This window comes from Ochotona princeps, chromosome 9 (assembly GCF_030435755.1).
Source record: "Ochotona princeps isolate mOchPri1 chromosome 9, mOchPri1.hap1, whole genome shotgun sequence".
NCBI lineage: Eukaryota > Metazoa > Chordata > Mammalia > Lagomorpha > Ochotonidae > Ochotona > Ochotona princeps.
Genome location: NC_080840.1, coordinates 32,466,049 through 32,484,913, shown reverse-complemented (window position 1 = coordinate 32,484,913; position 18,865 = coordinate 32,466,049). Strand labels below are relative to the sequence as shown.

The 18,865-nt window shown below is 42.8% G+C and overlaps 1 protein-coding gene across 1 annotated transcript in view; it reads right to left on the bottom strand.

Annotated features, from left to right (window-relative positions):
• The window catches only part of RNF19A (ring finger protein 19A, RBR E3 ubiquitin protein ligase), a 53,073-nt gene extending 41,233 nt beyond the window's left edge, over window positions 1-11,840 (bottom strand). The window contains exon 1 of the mRNA XM_004580633.3: window positions 11,603-11,840. The gene's annotated coding sequence lies outside the window, so the exon portion shown is untranslated. The remainder of the gene's footprint in view (window positions 1-11,602) is intronic.
• Between the last annotated feature and the right edge of the window lie 7,025 nt (window positions 11,841-18,865).

Sequence of the window (18,865 nt, the reverse complement as noted above, 5' to 3'; positions counted from 1 at the left end):
ATTTAATCCAGTCATGGTGTTTAGAGCGCGCCTTTAGGAAATGATCAGGATTAGATTTGGTCATTAACAAGCCTCTATGACTGCGGCCTAGTGTGTTATGGAAAAAGAGAAAGATACCATACAGACACACATGATTCCTGCCTCTGCCTTGGAACTCCACCAGCTGGAAGGCTATCACCAGACCAAGCCCCTAGGCCTTGCACCCCCAGGACCATAAGTCAAAAGAAATCCCCACCCCTCTGGAATAAAGTAGTCTGTTTCAGCTGTTTGTTACAGTACTGTAAAACTAATGCATGCATAGAAGACATTTACCAGGTAAAACTGGCAAAAGGATTATTACATGAGCTTAGAAATAAAATGAAACACAATAGTAATCACTTAGAAATTTGCAAAGTGTTATAGGTACATACATTTCTTAAGGGTAAATAGAAATGCTTTCAGTTATATTTATACAGCTGTAAACCAATTCAAGTTATCTAATAATAAAACTCAATCAACTATATACAAACAATGAAACTCAACAAATCATTAGCACAGGTAAGTACAAGTTTCTGGGTATGTTTCTACTTCGGCAAAGTAAATGCTTACAAAGACCCAGAAAAACCCTGAGGTGGTTTCAGTCAAATTTCATTTTATGCTTTTGTCAAAACTAATGGTTAAGATTGTTACACGACTGTAGTCTTTTAATGATCTATGACTACTTAAAATGTAGTACATATAGGTGAAATGATGTCTGTAGTTCTTGCTCCTATTCCCACTAAACTACAGTCTTTTTACTTTAACTCTATTTTGTGAAGCATTAAGCCCTTGATTATAATGTAAATTAAAAATGCTACCTTACGGCCTAGCAAGGTAGGCTGCTGCCTGGGATGCAGGCATCCTATACCAGTACAGATCTGAGTCCTACTATTCCACCTGCACCCCAGCTAGCTCCCCGCCAGCATGCCTTAGAAAGCAACAGCAGATGGCCCAGCTGGGCCCTTGCAGCCAGGTGGGAGACCAGATGACTTCACTGCTGAATTATGCCACATTCTAAAGAACTAATCCCAGTTCTTTTTAAATTATTCAAAACTGAAAGGGAGAAAATCCTTCTAAATCCCTTCATGAGGCCAACATTAATTTTAAAACTGGAAAAGATAAAAAAAAAAAACTATAGACCAATATCATGATGAACACACATGTGAAGACTGTGTACAAAATAATACCTAATTAAATCCACCAAAACATCAAAAAGATCATCTAACTGAAACAAGGGGGATTCATCCTGGGGTGCAGGAATGATTTAACATATACAAATCAATAAAAATAATATATCACATTAACATACTGAAGAATAAAGACTTCTATATTATCTCAATAGATGCAAGTATTTAATAAAATCCAACATCCTTTCATGATCTAACAAAACAAAAAACCTTAAGCAAAATGTGCATAGAAGGAATGTATCTCAATGCATCAAGGCATATATAACAAACTGTAGCCAGCATCATACTGAAGGGGGAAAAGTGGGAAGCATTTCCACTAAGATCTGGAACTAGACAAGGAGACCCACTTTTTCTAAAAGATTTATTTTTATTGCTAAGTCAGATATACAGAGAGGAGGAGAGACAGAAAGGAAGATCTTCCATCCAATGATTCACTCCCCAAGTGACTGCAACAGCTAGTGCTACGCCGATCCAAAGCCAGGAGCCAGAAACTTCCTCCAGGTCTCCCATGCAGGTGCAGGGACCCAAGGCATTGGGCCGTCCTTGATTGCCTTCCCATGGGCACAAGCAGGGAGCTGGATGGGAAGTGGAGCTGCCGGGATTAGAACCAGTGCCCATATGGGACCCATGTGCATTCAAGGGGAGGATTTTAGCCACTAAGCCACGCCGCTGGGCTGACTTTTACAAATGCTACTCAATATAGTCTGGAAGTTTTAGCTTATAGCCATTAGAAAAAAAAAATCAAAGAGATGCAAACTGGAAAGGAAGAAGCCAAATTATTCCTTTCTGCAGATAATACACACACAAAGAGAGAGATACAGATATAGACAGAAACAAAAAAACTCCACTAAGGCAGTACTGGAATTCATAAGAGAGTATGGCTAAGTTGCAGGTTATAAAAAAAAGCAACAGAACTTGTATACTCAAACAATGCCATGGCTGAGAAAGAACTTATATTCACAACAGCAACAACAAAAGAATAAATATCTTGGAATAAATTTAATGAAGGATGTGAAAAATTTGTGATGTATATTACAAAAAAGTAAGAACTAAAGAAGACACACAAAAATGGGAAAATCACCCATGTTTGTGGATGGGAAGAATTAGTATCAAAATGTTTATACTACCTAAGATCCACTCCTAGGAATTTACCTAAAGGAAATGAAGGATTATTTGTAACCACAATGTTAACTGCAGCTCAATTCATAATACCTAAGATATGAAATCAACCCTAATTTTGATAGATTAAAAAGATGGTATTAATATACAACAGAATATTACTCAACCATACAAAACAAGGAACTCTTGTGTTTTACAACAAAATGGATGCAACTGGGGACAGTTATGCTTAGTGAAATAAGCCAGCCCCCAAAAGACAAATAGTTCATATTTCCTCTGATATGTGGCAGTTACAATAAATTCAAAAAAGGGAATAAAAAAGAAAATGCCATCTTAGGAACTGACTATTGTTTTTAGGCCCCATCTATGCTCCTGTGGTACCATGTTCTTCCTCCTTTTACCTGCTGAACATTATGGTTAGTGGCACTTTAATCCTCTGATTATAAAGTAAATTGAAATTATGTTATCACAAAAATTAAAGAGAATTAAAAGAAAGGAAGGAGGGGGAATTGAGAGAGGGAAAAACAAGGGAATAGAAGGAAATATGGTTATCTGCTAGGAAATCTATGAAACATATGAAATCTGCTCTCCTTAATAAAAAAGTTTTTAAAATTCCACATGCAGAACTGACCCGGCAACTGCAACTACCAGTGTGTGCGTAGGCTGATTTGGGTGGCAGACTGTGCCAGACCCTGTACTGGCAAACACAAGAATCAGGTCTGGGGTGGCCTCAGATGAGATTTCTTGGGTGATTCTCTACCAACTGAACTGCTGGACCCAGAATCCTAACCATGGAGAGAATTGCAGGTCCCATGGGCTGACTGTGGGAGTGGATGTGTCAGAGCTCCTCCGTGGCTCAGACGGAGCAGAGGACAGCATATCCAAATGTACATGGAGGATATGGTAGTACATCGGACCCTGCAGACACCTGGTACCATGGCAGAGGACAGAACAAATTGATCAACTACCCCAGACAATCATTGGCTGTGAAGATTTGGGCAGACAGAGACACTCAGGTGGACTACAGCAGCCAGTGGATTCGGGAGAGATTTCATCATGACTGGAGTGGTAGGATCACCAGCAATTCAAGACTTTTGAATTATCAAAACCTCTTGAGAAATACATGGCGTTGTAAATTTCTATTTTTCTTCCTGTTGATTTTATATTGTGGCTTTTCACTAAAGAGGGATGTGTGGTGACTGTGTAATGGAGACTATCAAGTCCAGATGTGTGCAGTGCAGTGTGCATCTCCATTTCCAGATCAAAGATGGACTACTAATGAAACTATTAGCTGATCTTGACAATGGGAGGCTGGACACTCTGTCATTGTCCATGCCCGCAATAATGAACATGTGACTGATTATGAAGAGCTATGCTATAGTAATAATATAGGGGAATTCGGTGGGAGGGAAGGGATTTGGGAAGGGGGCACAGGAAATATAATTAAATGCATATATACATACATACATACATACAAAAAAAGCAAAAATTGAAACAAACAAACAAAAAAACCTCAAATGTTACTGAGGCTGGTGCAATGACTCAACTAGCTAATCTGTCACCTGCAAGGACTGGCATCCCTTCCCATACTGCTCCCTGCTTGTGGCCGGTAAAAATTGCTGAGGAAGGCCCAAGTGCTTGGGACCTTGCACCCACATGGGAAACCCAGAGGAAGCTCCTGGCTTCAGATCAGTTCAGCTCTAGCTGTTGTGGTCATCTGGGGAGTGAACCACTGGATGGAAGATCTTTCCCTCTGTGTGTCTTTTTGTAAATCTGTCTTTCTTATAAAAATAAGTCTTTTAAAAATGTTATCTCAAAAGTTAAAAGAGGCAGGGATAGTAGGAGGGAATATCATAACCTTTGAAGTTTATTTATGAACTACACTGAATATTAAAAAAATTTTTTAAAAGATAGTTTCTGTGATTTTCGAAATAGAAACTAAAAGTTCAGGATACACAATTGGTCTCATGGTTGGGACACTGAGATACTCACATTGTGTATCAAGTACCTAGGTGTCAGTGTCACTCTGCTTGAACTGTGGTTTCCCATTACTTAGTATCCTGGGAGGCACCAGACATTGGCTTAAGAGGCTGGGTCTCTGCCATCGAAACAGAAGTTCCCAACTTTCCTTGGTTCAATTTTGGAGATTGGGCAAACGACCCAGCAGATGGGAGCCCTCTCTGCCATCTTAAATAAACAGACGAAATAAACACTATTCCAGTATGCTACAAAGCCTCCCTAAAGACACAACTCTTCTTAAACAGTTTCACAAATATGCACCTTCCATATTTTCCTATTTAAAGTCTATTCTTGCTTGGCAGGTACCACTTCATGGTTTTAGTAAAGCTCATTACCCAATTTATTACAAAATGCAGTTGTTCTAGAGAAGCAGAATTATTATTCACTCGGTTTCTCCAATTAAATAATTAAAAACATTTTGGCTTGCCTATTCCAGGTCCTCATTTATAAGAAGGGCAAACAATACACTAATAGGGAAATGGTAGGGAAAGCAGTGTGCAAAATGCCAGACATAATCAAATATTCAGAGACGCACAAGTTTCCACAGGCTTATAAAAGACACTTAGCTGTCAACTTTCTCAACTAGCTAAAAATACACCCTGCAGCACATCAATGGAAGATAATGCCAACCTAATTTTCATGAGACTGTATCCGTATCTGTCCACGTTTTCTGAATTTGTTTGATTATTTGAAAACTAAGGTAGTAGGATCAGATATCTAAGGTATCTGAAGTCTAGAGCCACTTTGGCTTAATATATCATTAGCTAAATGAGGCTATTCAAATTGTATTTGCTTCATTTTATTTGAGGAGGGGGAGGGAGGAAGAGAGGGAAGGAACGTGTGTACACACATTGGCAGGGGGAGGGGATCTTTCATATCCTGGTTTTGTTGTCAAATGCTTTCAATAGCCGGGGTGAGGGCCTGGTACCATGGCTCAATGACTAAATTCTCACCTTGCATACACTAAGCCCCCATCCTGTTGAAAGAGTGGATGGAAGAACTTTCTCTCTGTATCTCCTCTCTGTAAAAAATCTGACTCTCCAATACAAATAGATCTTTAAAAAAGGAAAACAGCCTGGGATGGGCCAGGAGCCAGGAACTCCATCCAAATCTTCCATATGGGTGGCAGGGATCCTAGTACTGAACTTACGCCATCATCTGTCGTCTCCCAGGGAGTGTATTAGCAGGAAGCTAGACTGAAGTCTAATGGCTGGGACCTGAACCACATACTCTGATATGGGATATAGGCACTCCAAACAGTGACTTAAATAATTGCATCAAACACCTACGCATACATGCAGCCATTTAAATTTAGTTCATTTCAGCCCCTCAATTGCACTACAACATTTCAAAAGCTCTAGAGCTATATGTAGCTACCTGGCTACCATCCTGGACAGCACAGGTCTAGAATATTTCCTTCATCACAGAAAGTTCTATTGGAAACCACTGGTCTACAAATGAGGTGATCTATCCATACAGCTGATGAAGTAGAGGTAACATCTCAGTACTCTACCACTCTGCTCCACAGACCAAGCATCCTTTGGCCAGCTGGTGTCGGATGTAGCACATCATCCTCACTGCTTACAAATTTCCACTGGCATTCATCTCAAACTGCACAATGACTTCAAATCCCTCTCATCATTCTCTTACACAAAAAGCCCATACTCTAGCCAACTGAACCATTTGCTAAGTATCATAACAAAGCATTTGTAATCTCACCTCCATGACCATTATGCTTCTGCTACCTGGAATATTTTTTCAATTTTTGCTAATCAAACATCCTACTCTTCTTTCAAACTCCAATCCTATCTTACAATCATTCTAGCTCAGTAACTATAAACAAACACTTAAAACTTCATTAAAACTTAATTTTTGCATAGAACTTTAAAATTTTCTATATTTTTCATCTAAATAATTTAATATATCTCTTTTACTTAATGTGCTAGAAGGTAGGGAAAAAGTGAAGCAGAGTGAAAAAACATCAGGAATGACTTACTTTTTTTAAAGATTTGTTTATTTTTGTTTGAAGACAGATTTTTACAGAGAAAGAGACTGAGAAAAGGATCTTTCATCCGCTGGTTTACTCCCCAAATGGCCACAACTGAGCTGATCTGAAGCCAGGAGCCAGGAGCTTCTTTCACGTTTCCCAAATGGGTGCAGGGGCCCAAGGCTTTGGGCCATCCTCTGCTGCTTTCCCATGCATAGGCAGGGAGCTGGATAGGAAGTACAACAGCTGGGACCTGAACTAGTGTCCACATAGGATGCCAGCCCTAACAAGCAGAGAATTTGCCTAATATGCTGTTGTGCCAGCCACTAATATAATTTTGAGCATGTTGATCAGTCTCACTAAAAGGTCACATTTAAACAAAGGTGTGCAGGAGGTAAGGAAGTTAGCCCTGAGGAAATCCAGGAAAAAAACATCCAAAGTAAGTGATGTCAGGTAGCAGGAATGTGGCCGAAGGGGATGAGCAAAGCAAAAAATATGAGATGGGAGCCAGTGCTGTGGCCTAGTTGCTTAAGCCTCTGCCTGAGGTGCTGGCATCCCATATGGGTGCTGCAGCTGTTTGCGGAGTGAACCAGCAGGTACAAGCTCTCCATTTCTTCTTCTCTCTGTAAATCTGTCTTTCAAATTAAAAAAAAAAAAAAAAAAAAAAAACTTGAGAAAAAAATATGCTTAAAAAGAAAGAGATGAGAGGCTTCAAATTTGGTGCTCAAACCATCCTCTATTGAGTCTATAAATTACAAGACCATGTATTGATTTCTTCATTGTAACTGATTGCAATGTGGTAGGTAATGGGACACTCCCATGCACAGTTTTCTCAATGGGATTTCCTTTTCACACTGAGCTTTGCTAAGTTACTAATAATAAAAGAGATCTCTTTCATAACAGTCTTGGCCAGGTAGTTCAGAATGTTTCAAATGGATAATTAATTCATACTAACCCAATGAAACAGACAATAGCATACACTCACTCCTTTTATAAAGGGAACAAGTGAGGCAAAGTCGCTTTGGGAGCACTATAAAACATGGACAGGTAGCCTGACTTTCAATTCAACTCTGTAATTCTAGTTCAATGACACAGACAATGCTGTATTTGGCCTCTTAAAAAAAAAAAAAAAATTAGGAAAAGGACTGTCAAAAACGCAAAGATTTTCTGTGCAAATATGTCACATAAAATGTGCCTATAGCTACACTGTTCAGTATATGAATAAACAACGTAGTTATTCATTAGTGTGTTGAAATAATGTTAATGTGAGTTAAATACAACATATTAGAAAAATTAATTTTATTTTCATTTTATTCTTACTGTGGTACAGAACACCTTACATTTGTGTCTCACGTTGCATTTCTATTGGACAGCACTGCTTTAGAAAGTTATGAAATAGGTATCAGACAGCATAGGTTCTTTAGTCAATCAGCTAATACTTACTCAACACCTACTGTTGTCAGGCTTTTGGCTAACTGCTAAGACCTTTAGAGTGAGCCAAACAATGGGTCCTGCTATCACTGAGCCTGCACCATTTCTGCATTTTTACATATCTCATTTTTAGGCATGCATAATAATTTACGGGGTCAAATGTCAATACTATGAACTCTCAAGCAGATTCATATTAACGATCATCTACTCTACAATTTATACTAGGATTTACATTAATCTTGACATCTACCACTAACACATTCCCAAGTTTCCACTGTTTCCCTGTTTCTTCTAACTAGTTTGCTCCTTCCTTCTAGCTCACCTTTATTAAAGTGTCTGTTCAAGGGACAACCTGCTGTAATTCACTTTGTGACAGGGCTATGTCTAACTCCTGGGGTCCCCAGAGAAGGGCAGAGGTTGCAAATGGTAAGTGCACCACAGTTTTAAGGGACCAATCACAGTGTTTTGGAGCAAAGGTTCAATTTTGAAGTTTCTTTTGGGGTAAAAAAAAAGGGAGGGAGAGGATTTTTGAACAGAATTCTGCTTCATAATTTAATGCACAGATAAGATTAAGGCAATTCTTCATCAGTTCTTTCTGAAATTTTCACATAATGGAACCTTCCTGAACAGGACTTCTAATATATTAGCTAGTATCAATGGAATAAAACTATCTAATGGTTTTAGGGGTAATAGCATGGCTTAAAAATATATATTACTTATACAAAGTCAACAGGTATTACTGACAACCTCAGAGTAATACAAATAAAAATGACTATCAGAAAGTGCTTATTTTCCCCATTTTAATTGAAAAGCATCACTGACATATGATAGCTGTTGAGAAATAAAAGCGGTATGCAAGTTTAGGACCCTCAAATGACTTCACTGTCTTTTCCCCTACAACTGCCAGCTGAAACACAGATGTGTTTAGCAAACCTCACCCTCAGTCTGCAGCCGTGCAGGTGTGGCTACGCACACACTATTTTATGTCATGCATCTGCTGTCAGTTAACAAAGAACTGACATCTTCAGAGTTTAAAATACTTTAAAAGATCAATAAAAAATAGTTACTCCTGGAGAAGAAAACTGCTCAGGTAAGGAAAATTCAGCTATTCTCCACTAGTAATCGCATTAACACTTTACTAAACAGGAGTCAAAACAGAGACTTCATTTACTCTAGAGCACTTTATCTATGATCCTGGTTCCTTCCACTCACCAAACTGCTACTTTGGGTTGTGCCAAACACAACCCAACATGCAATCAAATATACATTTAGAAATTCAGCTTTACTTTGGTCTTCAGCCCAAAAAGCTAGTATTTTGGGACCTCAATGATTTTAAAAAAGGGAGCCTAGATAAAAGAGCATAAGCTTAGAGTGAAGCCACCTGCAACTGACAATCAACTGTCACTTGTTACCGCCATCAGAAAAAAACAGTTTTCTAAGATTCACTGCACAACCTGAGTAAGGCAGACAGAAGCGAGCAATCCACATGTAAATGCTCCATATTTATTCACAGCTTCCTCGCTTGCCCAGCACCTATTCAGGGACTTTTGTGACATTGCAGATATTCTGCCTTTTTCTCTTCCCCTTGGAAATTTCAGAAAACTACATTTCTCAATCAGTATCCTCTAGGTTAAACTAGAAAAGGAATGAGAAGTGATTGAAAATAAAAGAATTTCTGTGATCAACTTAAGTGCTTAAAATTAAAATAGAACAGTTCCATAATTCCCTCTTCCAAATATTCAAAACAAGAAAAAACAAAAACTATGCCTCTCCTTACCTATGTTGAATTCCACGACCAACTCTGCAGCAACTCTGTAGCAGGTTCCAATCTGAACCTGCTAGGCAGGGAAGACCTTAAGGGTCTAGTCAGAACTGCAGGAATCACTGCTTTAGGACTCCCCCAGTGCTCAAATCTGGGCAGAGCATTTCTCACTAAAGCACTGAAGTATTGCAGAACACAAATCTTTGTGTCCCTCACGCTACGTACAAAACAATACAGCAGCACTAAGTCACGTAAAAAGTGAACAAATCACAAAAAGCTCCAACAATGACTGAATAAATGGAATTTTTTTGCATTAATGCAAATGATCAACTGAAACATAAGGGAATAATTTCAAGTAGCTACTGTTTGTACAGTGAAAGCTGGATATGTTGCAGTTTTTAAAAACTAATCTTTTTATTTTCTCCTAGAAGACTAAGATACTGAAAAATATGTTTTTCATGAATGAACACTGGAAATTTGAAACTTCAGTTATACCTATATGGTAAAGTTAACAAGCAGAATAAAAAAATTGTTACAGAGGGATTTATTCTTTTCTGCATGTTTTTAATTCCCAATAATTTTAATTCTAAATCCTTACCAAGGAATCACATATAGCAAGGAAAAAGAACATTTAAACATAAGATCATCGCCATTTTCTACATGGAGAAAAATATTTGCATTTATCGTAATTCAGCAGGCTCAGTGTTAAGACGCGGTAACAGCTTGAATTATAAAGAGAAGTGATTAACGTGTGTACTGACATGGTTGAAACAAAGCTGAAAACTTGGGCATAGCGTTAAGTTCCATACTGCCGAAACGGTCCATGAATCTAGGTTAAAAAAGAAAACCAGCAAAGAAAACAAAAGACAGACAGCCATGTTCTTACAAAAGAAAAAAAAAAAAGGAAAAGAAAGATCACGAACATTTTAAAGCAGTCGATGAGGGCAGAGACCGGTTCCTAGCACTTAAGGCCTACATTACCAGCCAGCACCTGGGTTTGCAAATTGCAGTAAGCTCTTAAAAACCGTCCTTTCGAAACAACGTCAGCCTCACAGAACACGCCACATTTTGAACAGTCAATATTAAGTAGGAAAGCATCGTTCGTATATTTCCACCCAATGGCAAAACACCCCACCGTCCTCTTTCCCGCACACCTCGCCCTGACCAGCCCTCTTCCCTTCCTTAACTTACTGCCCTTCACTCGAGGTGAACGAACCCTAAACTGCTTTTTCCTGTGTCCATGAATGGAAAGAGGGGTGGAGGGGTGGGGCGAGAGCAGAGTAGAATCCAGATGATTAAACACGGGAAATGCAAAACAGTGGCATTGCTTGGCTGGGCGAGGGCTTGGGAACACCCTGAAGAGAACGTTCACGGGGTGTATAAACAACCCCAAAAGACTCCCCCAAAGCCACACCATGTTTTGTGGGTGGGTAATTTTGTATTTTTGAAGGCGGGGATGGGTGGTAAATGTAGTTTGCTCGAACGAACCCATCTTCCCTGGTACAAGGCTGCCCTTCCCAACAGCCAGGCATTGGGGAAGGGTGGAGAGGGATGGGGGTGACCCGGCCCCCCGAATCTGCAGCGAGGCCCGAAAACCGGTCCCGTTAGAGCCGATATCACCCGTCAGGAATGCGCTCCGCCCCCGCCGCCTCGCCGGGCAGCCGCCCTCGGGTCTCGCCAGCTACGGGGACTTTGCGGGGGGAGGGGGGAGCGCCGCCCCGGCAGTCACAACATAGCCCGGCCGGGCGCCGGCTCCTGCAGCTTTAACCGAGGGGGGCTCCGCCCCGGCCCGAGCGGCGAACCCAGGGCCAGTCCGGAGGCCTCGACCGGCACCCCAACCCGAGGCCCGGGCCACCCCAAACCCGGGCCAGGGGGCCCCCGCCGCGCTCCGGGAAGTCGCACGGTACCCCGTAAACCGCTGCCTCCCCCCAGCACACACACCACTAACCCCCTCACCCCAGAATTCAGAATCCATTTTTCGTCCCCGGGAGGAGGCGGGAGGCAGGAGCTCTTCGAGTCGGAAACAGGAGCCGCCCTGCCCTTTTCTGGGGTGCCCTGCTCCCGGGTGCCCCGCCGTACCTTCAACTCCTCAGAGCCGCGGCGGCGCAGGGCTGCAGGCGAGCAGGCCCATCTTCCCCAGAGCTGCGGCAGGAACCCGAGGAAATGCCGTGTGTGTGTGTGTGGTGTGTGGTGTGTGGCGGGGGTGGGGTGGGATCCGTTCCTCAGACCCCAAAGCGGCGCCCCTCCGCTGGGGCGGTGGCGGCGGGGAGTGGGGTGGTGAACAGAGGGACTAGGTCTCGGCGGCCGCTTCCCAGACCTCTTCGGCCGCTTCCCAGACCTCTTCGGCAGTTCTGTCTCGAAGGCTGCCGGGGCAAACCAGCACCACAACTGCCATTCCCCCTCCCTCAGCCCCCGCTTTCCCCGCCTCCTTCCCCCCACTCCTTCCTCTCTCGCCGCCGCCGCCCCCAGCCGCTCGACCCCACCCCGCCTCGGCGCGCCACCCACGTGCCGTGCGTCATGGCGTCACGCCCACCTCCCTGCCCGCCGCGGGCGGCTCTGGGACACGGGCGCACCCTCGGGCTGCCCGCACCCTGGCGGCCCGGTCCTCCACAGCCCTTCTTAGCTCCCAGCCACGCTCCTCGGCGGCACGGGGCAGTCGTCGTCCCTGCAGCGTGCGGGACTTGGCCCCGAGCTGGGCTGGGCTGGGCTGTGGGGCGGTGTCTTCCCCTGCCCTTCTGCGTGGCCGCGTCCCTCTCAGGGACAGGTGGGGGCTGGGGCTGTGTGTGTGGAGCATGCTGACCGGGCTTTTCGCAGGGCGTAATTTATTCTTTTGTGCCCTTGCGGTTTACCTGCTTGTTTGGCAGCACGGGGAGAGCCGGGCAGCGCCCAGTGCGTCTACAGGTGTAATGGAGCTTAGCCTGCGCCGCCGCTGCAGCCGGGGGCAGCCGGGGGCAGCCGGGGGCAGCACTGGACCAAGTGACAGCCTGCGGAGAGAGTGTGGAGCCTCTCCCACTCAGCTCTTTCATACCAGATTGTGGTACTTCACCAAGTCGTGTGCAGGTTCAGAATTTGTATTTGTATTCCTTTTTGATATCTGATTTATTTTACTTTAGCTGTTCCATCACCTCTCTTTTAAGCCACTTACGCTCACACAAGACTTGGTATAAATCCTTCAGAGCTGAATAAGTAAAAGTCAGGGCCTGACCCCATTTCCTCCTAGCTTATTTGTCTTCAAAATTTAGATCTCTTTTTGCAAAGGATTGAGAAGTGAATGCAATAGATGCTGGACGGACTGTGCGTTTGCCATCTGTTACTTAGCTAAATATACCAGCCGTTGGATTCTTGTTTTAGTATGTCTAATTGAAATTAGAAACAAACCAGGGAGCCATGGTCTTTCCGACTGTACTTGGTATCTTTGGTAACCCAGTAATGTTTACCAATTAAAAACTGAACAGGCTAAGCGACTGAGCTTTAAGTATTTTGGAACATTAATTTTAAAGGAAGTAATTATGGGTGTGTTTATTTTCAACCATCAAATATTTTCAAACTGATATCTATATGTGTGTATATATACAAACACACATGCATATATCTATAAATGCTATTTGAAGGCAGGCATCAGTTTAAGGGATACTTTAAGCTTACAGGCAGTGTAACAATAATGCGTTAATGGCTCAGTAGTCATAATATATTGGTGTGTGAAACAACACTTCAGCACAGAAGTGTTTTTGAGAATGCTGCAGAATGAGGATGGTCTTGCACCCTATACAAGTGTGTGGTATTTTTGCAGAGCTGCCTTTTCCAACCTTTCTTCCTGAAAAATCAAGAGACCCTTCCTACTCTGGAATAGGCCAACATCCATCTGTGAGGAAACACATGCGTGCAGGACATCCCCACCCACACCCCAGGGCTACCCCGAACTCAGCCTCGCCTGGAGTTTACCCTGACACTTACCTCTTTCATTCCCTGAGACCCACGCTGGAAATCTAGCCTGCTTCCCATGCAGTCCCTGTTACTTCAAAATCTTCATTAGATACTGTTTGGGAGAGCTCTTTGTTACTATCATACATTTCTACATGTATTGTAATAAATATCTAACCCAGGCTATTTAGGAAAGAAAGAAGTTCATTTTAGTGCAGGGTTTCGGAGGTGCGTAGTCCAAGAATGGGTGGACCCACTGATTGGTTCATCTGCCTGGCCAGATGAGAACAGTGGGCAAGCCTGTGCAAGAAATGATAACATTATAGTCCCAGAAGCAGAGAGGGTGGCTAGGCCCAAGGGAGGCTTTACTTTGCTCACAAGAACTATCTTCCACAGGCCCACACCACACCCACCTCCTAAAACAATTGGATTCAATATCCCCCCATCGCCTTAGTATCATCAGTTTATGACTTGGGGATTTAGAATGTACTTGAATTTTGGAGCCATATCCAATTCAAACTACAGCAACCACTAAGTGCCTTTTATATACCCCCTAAATATCTGTGTTCTCCTCTGTGAGATCATTCTTTTAAAAAAAAATTAATGAGATAAAAATAAAATACATGGAAAATGTACATTGTCTTTCAATTCCATCTCCCACCAACTTTTGAAGTGCCCTTTTGTACCCCCTCTGAGGAGGCACCGTTTTCAACCTTAGCTGCAAATTGAGACCCCTGGAAAGTTAATTAATCTGATGTCATACTGCACCTGCCATTTAAATCAGAATCACTGAGGGTGCTAATGCTCAGACATCAGTATTAAAAACAAGAACAATAACAAAACAATGAACAGTTGATTCCAATAAATAGCAAAACATTGAAAACAACTGCCAGGGCCCAATCATTTCTAACTGGATTACTGCAAAATGAATGGGCCAAAGTGCCTTCAGCTTTAGCAAGCTTCTCATCTTTAGTATACATCTTGTATTTCCTTCAGCATCAGTTAAATATTGGGGTACCTACTATGTTGAGAAATAGTTTTGCTGTTATAGGCAGTGGGAATATAGCAATGAAAAAGGCAGGCCATCTATCTGTTCTGATTGCGTGTTCCTTGGAGGAGGAAAGGCATGAAGGAAAACAAAAGGAAATAAATTTGTCAAAGCAACATAATAGAAACCACGGAGGCCATTATTCATCTGATTTCTAAAAATAAAATCAACTCCTCTCACGATTCCTCTGGGCTGGACAAGTCAGGGAAGAGGCAAACAAGTTAAGGGATGGATGACATAGAGTGAATGACAGGTACAAAGTTCCTAGCCAGCAAAATTTGTTAAGTTCATGACAACTAGCTTTGGAAACATAGAGGAGACAGGCCTGTTGTGTAAACAGGTATGAAGGAGCCACATTATTTAAAATCTTTTGGGTCATGGGAAAGATCATTCTAAATGATTGATAAGATATACTTTGCGATGACAGATACATGTTAAGCAGAGTAACTTCTGAAATAGCTTGAAAATGATCACTCTGGCTGCTCTGTATATCAGAATGTGGCAGAGCAAGAATGGCAGTCGAGAGAACAGTTGGGAAATTATACCAAGAATCCAACAAAGAAGCTGTAGTTCCCTGAACCAGGGTGGACCTTGTACAGATACAAGCGATGACTTAGGTATTTACTTCAGTGGTAGAGTTGAAAAGACTTGTGCGGAGTGTAATGAAAGCACAAAGTGAGGGCAAGTGACTGAGGGTTATAATTAACAGCTGTCTTTATTGAGTAACTACTACATGACAGGCACTGACCTAAGTGCTTTGCAAGTATTAAGTCATTTAATTATCATAGGAGTCCCCAAAGCTAAGTGCTATTGTTATCCTATTAGCAAATGAGGATGTAATAAAGCTCTAGGGATGAAGTGGTTTCCCTGTTGGATAGGTGGCAAATGGCAGAGGTGAGATTTGGATCTTCCATAGCTCCAGACTCCTGCTCCCACCAAAGCCCTCCCCCTCACCTCCATTGGTTAGCACTGAAAATTTCTTTAGTTACACTAAACTGCTTTTGGTACTACAAATTCTTCCTCCTTTATTCGCTCGCTCTCTCTGTCTCTCACACACACACATCCCTCTGGCTTTTTTGTTTGTTTGTTTTTTTGCAGTTACCACTAACTGTGTTGCTCTGCCTAGCAGACTCCTTCCCCTTTTTGTCTGGCTTATTCTATCCACCATCCATGATTCTTATGGGCAAAGTCAAGTCCACCTTTGGTTCTGCTGCAGTCTATGCTGACCTCTGTATGTTTATGTAGAAAGCACTGCATTCCCACTAAACTAAAGTCTGTCATATCAAGCAGAGAAGAGAAGCAAGCAAAGAAGCCTAGCTCTGCACACATGACCTGCCTGCCCTAGGCACTGGGACACCTCAATATGCTGGAAACTAATTTCCCTGCCCTCAAGCAGCTTATAAACTTGGCAGGAAAGCAGACACATAGAAAAGCATTCTATCCCCAGCTATAGGCAATGGCCTAGGTTGCCTTGTATCTAGGCAAGTGTTACATTGCTGGGAGAAAAGCAGCCAATAGCTGGCGGGCATCCTGGACCTGGTTAATGCCCAATTTGTGTTAACTGTATCACTGTGCCAGCATAGTCACCTAATCATCCCCTCATCATCATCATCATCACCATCATCTTCTTCCTTCTCCGTCTCCTTCCTTTTTCTCCTCCTCCCCTTCCTCCTTCTCCTTCTTCATGTGGGGGGATTTGGAGCCAAGGGCTCCATGCACTCTCAGGTGCAGGCACTATGGATTGATCAGGGAAAGGTGCAAGGAATGTGTGGGAGGGAGAACCGCAGAGGGAGTATGTTGCAGGTGAGGAATGATTTCAGAGGGACTTCCATCAACAAGGCTGCGGTACTGGCTGACCACAGGGTGCATCTGTCAGAACTGGGCTTCCTCAGTGGCTAAGATAGAGCAGTAGGTGGCATGCCCAGATGCACAGGAGGATATGGTGTCTGTTGGGGCTTGCAGAGGACATCTGGTATCATAGCAGAGGAAGGAGGGCAGAATGAATTGGTCAACTACCCCAGCCAGGTGTTGACAGCAAATAACCGGGCGAATAAAGGTAAACTATCAACCAGTGACCTTGGAAGGATTTCCTCATCCTTGGATCTGCGAGACTGGCAGCATTTCACGCCTATTGAAACCATTCAAGCAGAACGCTTGGAGCTCCACATCAGGGACCCTGGGCCATTCCCCATCCCTGGGTACTGAGGCGAATGGGAAGCTGGGTGCAGCTTCTCCCCTTATCTCCCTCCTTCCCCCAGATAGAGGAGGAAGAAAAAGAAAACTTGGAAACAATGGTCTCACCCACTTTCCCCTAACCCTCGATCCTTCCCACCCTAACCAACCATGTAAACATCATTAAAAGTAAAATTAAATAATATTAACAAAGAAAATCACTCTAATATAAGAGTCACAAGTGTGATAGAAATAACAGATTACAGAAGTATTACACAGGATGCCATGAGTTCTGTGCAAGGACCTGGGAGGCAAGAAGCTTGGCCTTTCGGCTGTTTCACTGGAAAAAAAGGATGCAGCTAGGAATAGGGGCATAATTTCTTACATATTTTCCTTCTGTCTCACCTATGTTAACATCTTCTGTTCTGGTTTTGAGAGCCTGAGAAAGTTGCTGAATCTCTGAGTTCCTCACCTGCCTGCTAGGATGAATGTGTAAGGCTGGGGAAGTTGTATTCTACATTCCTGGAGGGCGTGCCATGGACATTGACTGTGCTGTGTTTAGTCACCCATGGCTGTGCACCACAGTATTCCTATTCAGTGTGCTCAGCCATAAAATGAGGGTGAGAACAGAACCTGCCCCATGGGGTTGTTCTCAGGACTAAATGAATGAGCTGTAGGGATAGCATTAAGACTTGGCACATAGGAAATCATCACTAAATGCTGTGCCTGCTTCTGGGGAGAGGAAAGCTTCCTTTGACCTGGGAAGAGAGATCATTCCAATCAGGATTTTAAAACTAGGGTCATCTGTGTCCCAGCTTAGGTAGTTCCTTCCCTTGGTGGTCAGGACCATAGGGAACATAAGGAGGAGAGACCGTTTGTCTTAAAAGTTGAGAACCTACTCCGCTTGATGGAAAAGTCCTTCAGGTGGCTAAGCCTGAAGGATATCTACCTACCCCAGCCTGTCTCACATCACCCACCTTCCACAGGAAAGCCCGAAATTATACTACCCACCAAGTTTGACTCTCAGGTGCGCTTTGTTGTGGGAAGGCTAGATTTTGCTGAAGGACTATTTAAGCAATGTTTAGAGAGGTGCATTTGTCTAAGTATAGGACTGTCATCACCAAAATCACCTGGAGTGCTTTGTTAAAATAGATTCCCGGGTTGCATCCTGGATGGATGGCATCATGAGGCATTCTTCTGGGGTCCTGGAATTTCATTTCAAATTTCATTTCTTCAGCCTATTCACACAGATAAGAATCACAACATTCACCCTTCAGCCATTACGGTAGCATTCCACTCTCCAGAATTTTTTCCCCCTGATGTATCCCTCTTTGGCTCCTTCAGAATGCAGGACCTTCAGGCAGTTATCTGCAACCTCATTCCCAGTATCATCGATCCTCTGGACATCCCTCTGATATTTACTTGATGCAGCCTGGATACTCAGGCCACTATTTGCGCATGCTCCACCCTGTGCTTGCAACCCTGGGCCCTCTAGGTCTAGCAGGTTGGGTTCACTTCTTGTTGTGTAGGATGAGTTTTGCTCACTAAGTTCACAGTGGGAAGTTGCACTGGGTGCAGGATCTCCAAATAGGTCGTTAAGAATGACAGAATGGCCATGTGTCCTGAGTCACTCAGGGCAGTGCAAGTACTCCCTTTATGGAAGGGTCCTAGGTTAGACAATATATTTCATTGTTATCCTGGTCATGTGCCTCATGTCCAGACCAACTATTTAAATGTTTTAGCTTCTTGGTTGTGTGTAGACTACCCCTTTCTTGCCTGGTCCAACTTCCCAAGCTGCTACCAGTGCTCCATCCTTCCTTCAGATTTTTTTTAATAACTTCAGTTTTGTAAATATGTAATTTTTTAAAATCTTCTGGATCCCTAATTTTGAAGCTGACAATATTTTCCTTGATTGTAAGAAAACTTATAGCCATATATGTCAGCTCCTTGCAGCCTGTGTGTAAGATTTAACCAGATGCATTTTACCTGTGCACACTGAACTCTCTCCTGGCTTAAATTCTTAAATTCTCTGAAGTTCTTTTTTCTTTACATACTTCAGATTGAATTTTTCTGGTGCAATATTTTATACAAATATATAACTCATTCTTTATTATTTTTGAAAGAGGCAGTTGTTTTGAAAAACATGTGAACACGTGTGTGCAAACTGGACCTATTTACTTATTATAAACAGAAAGGGATTA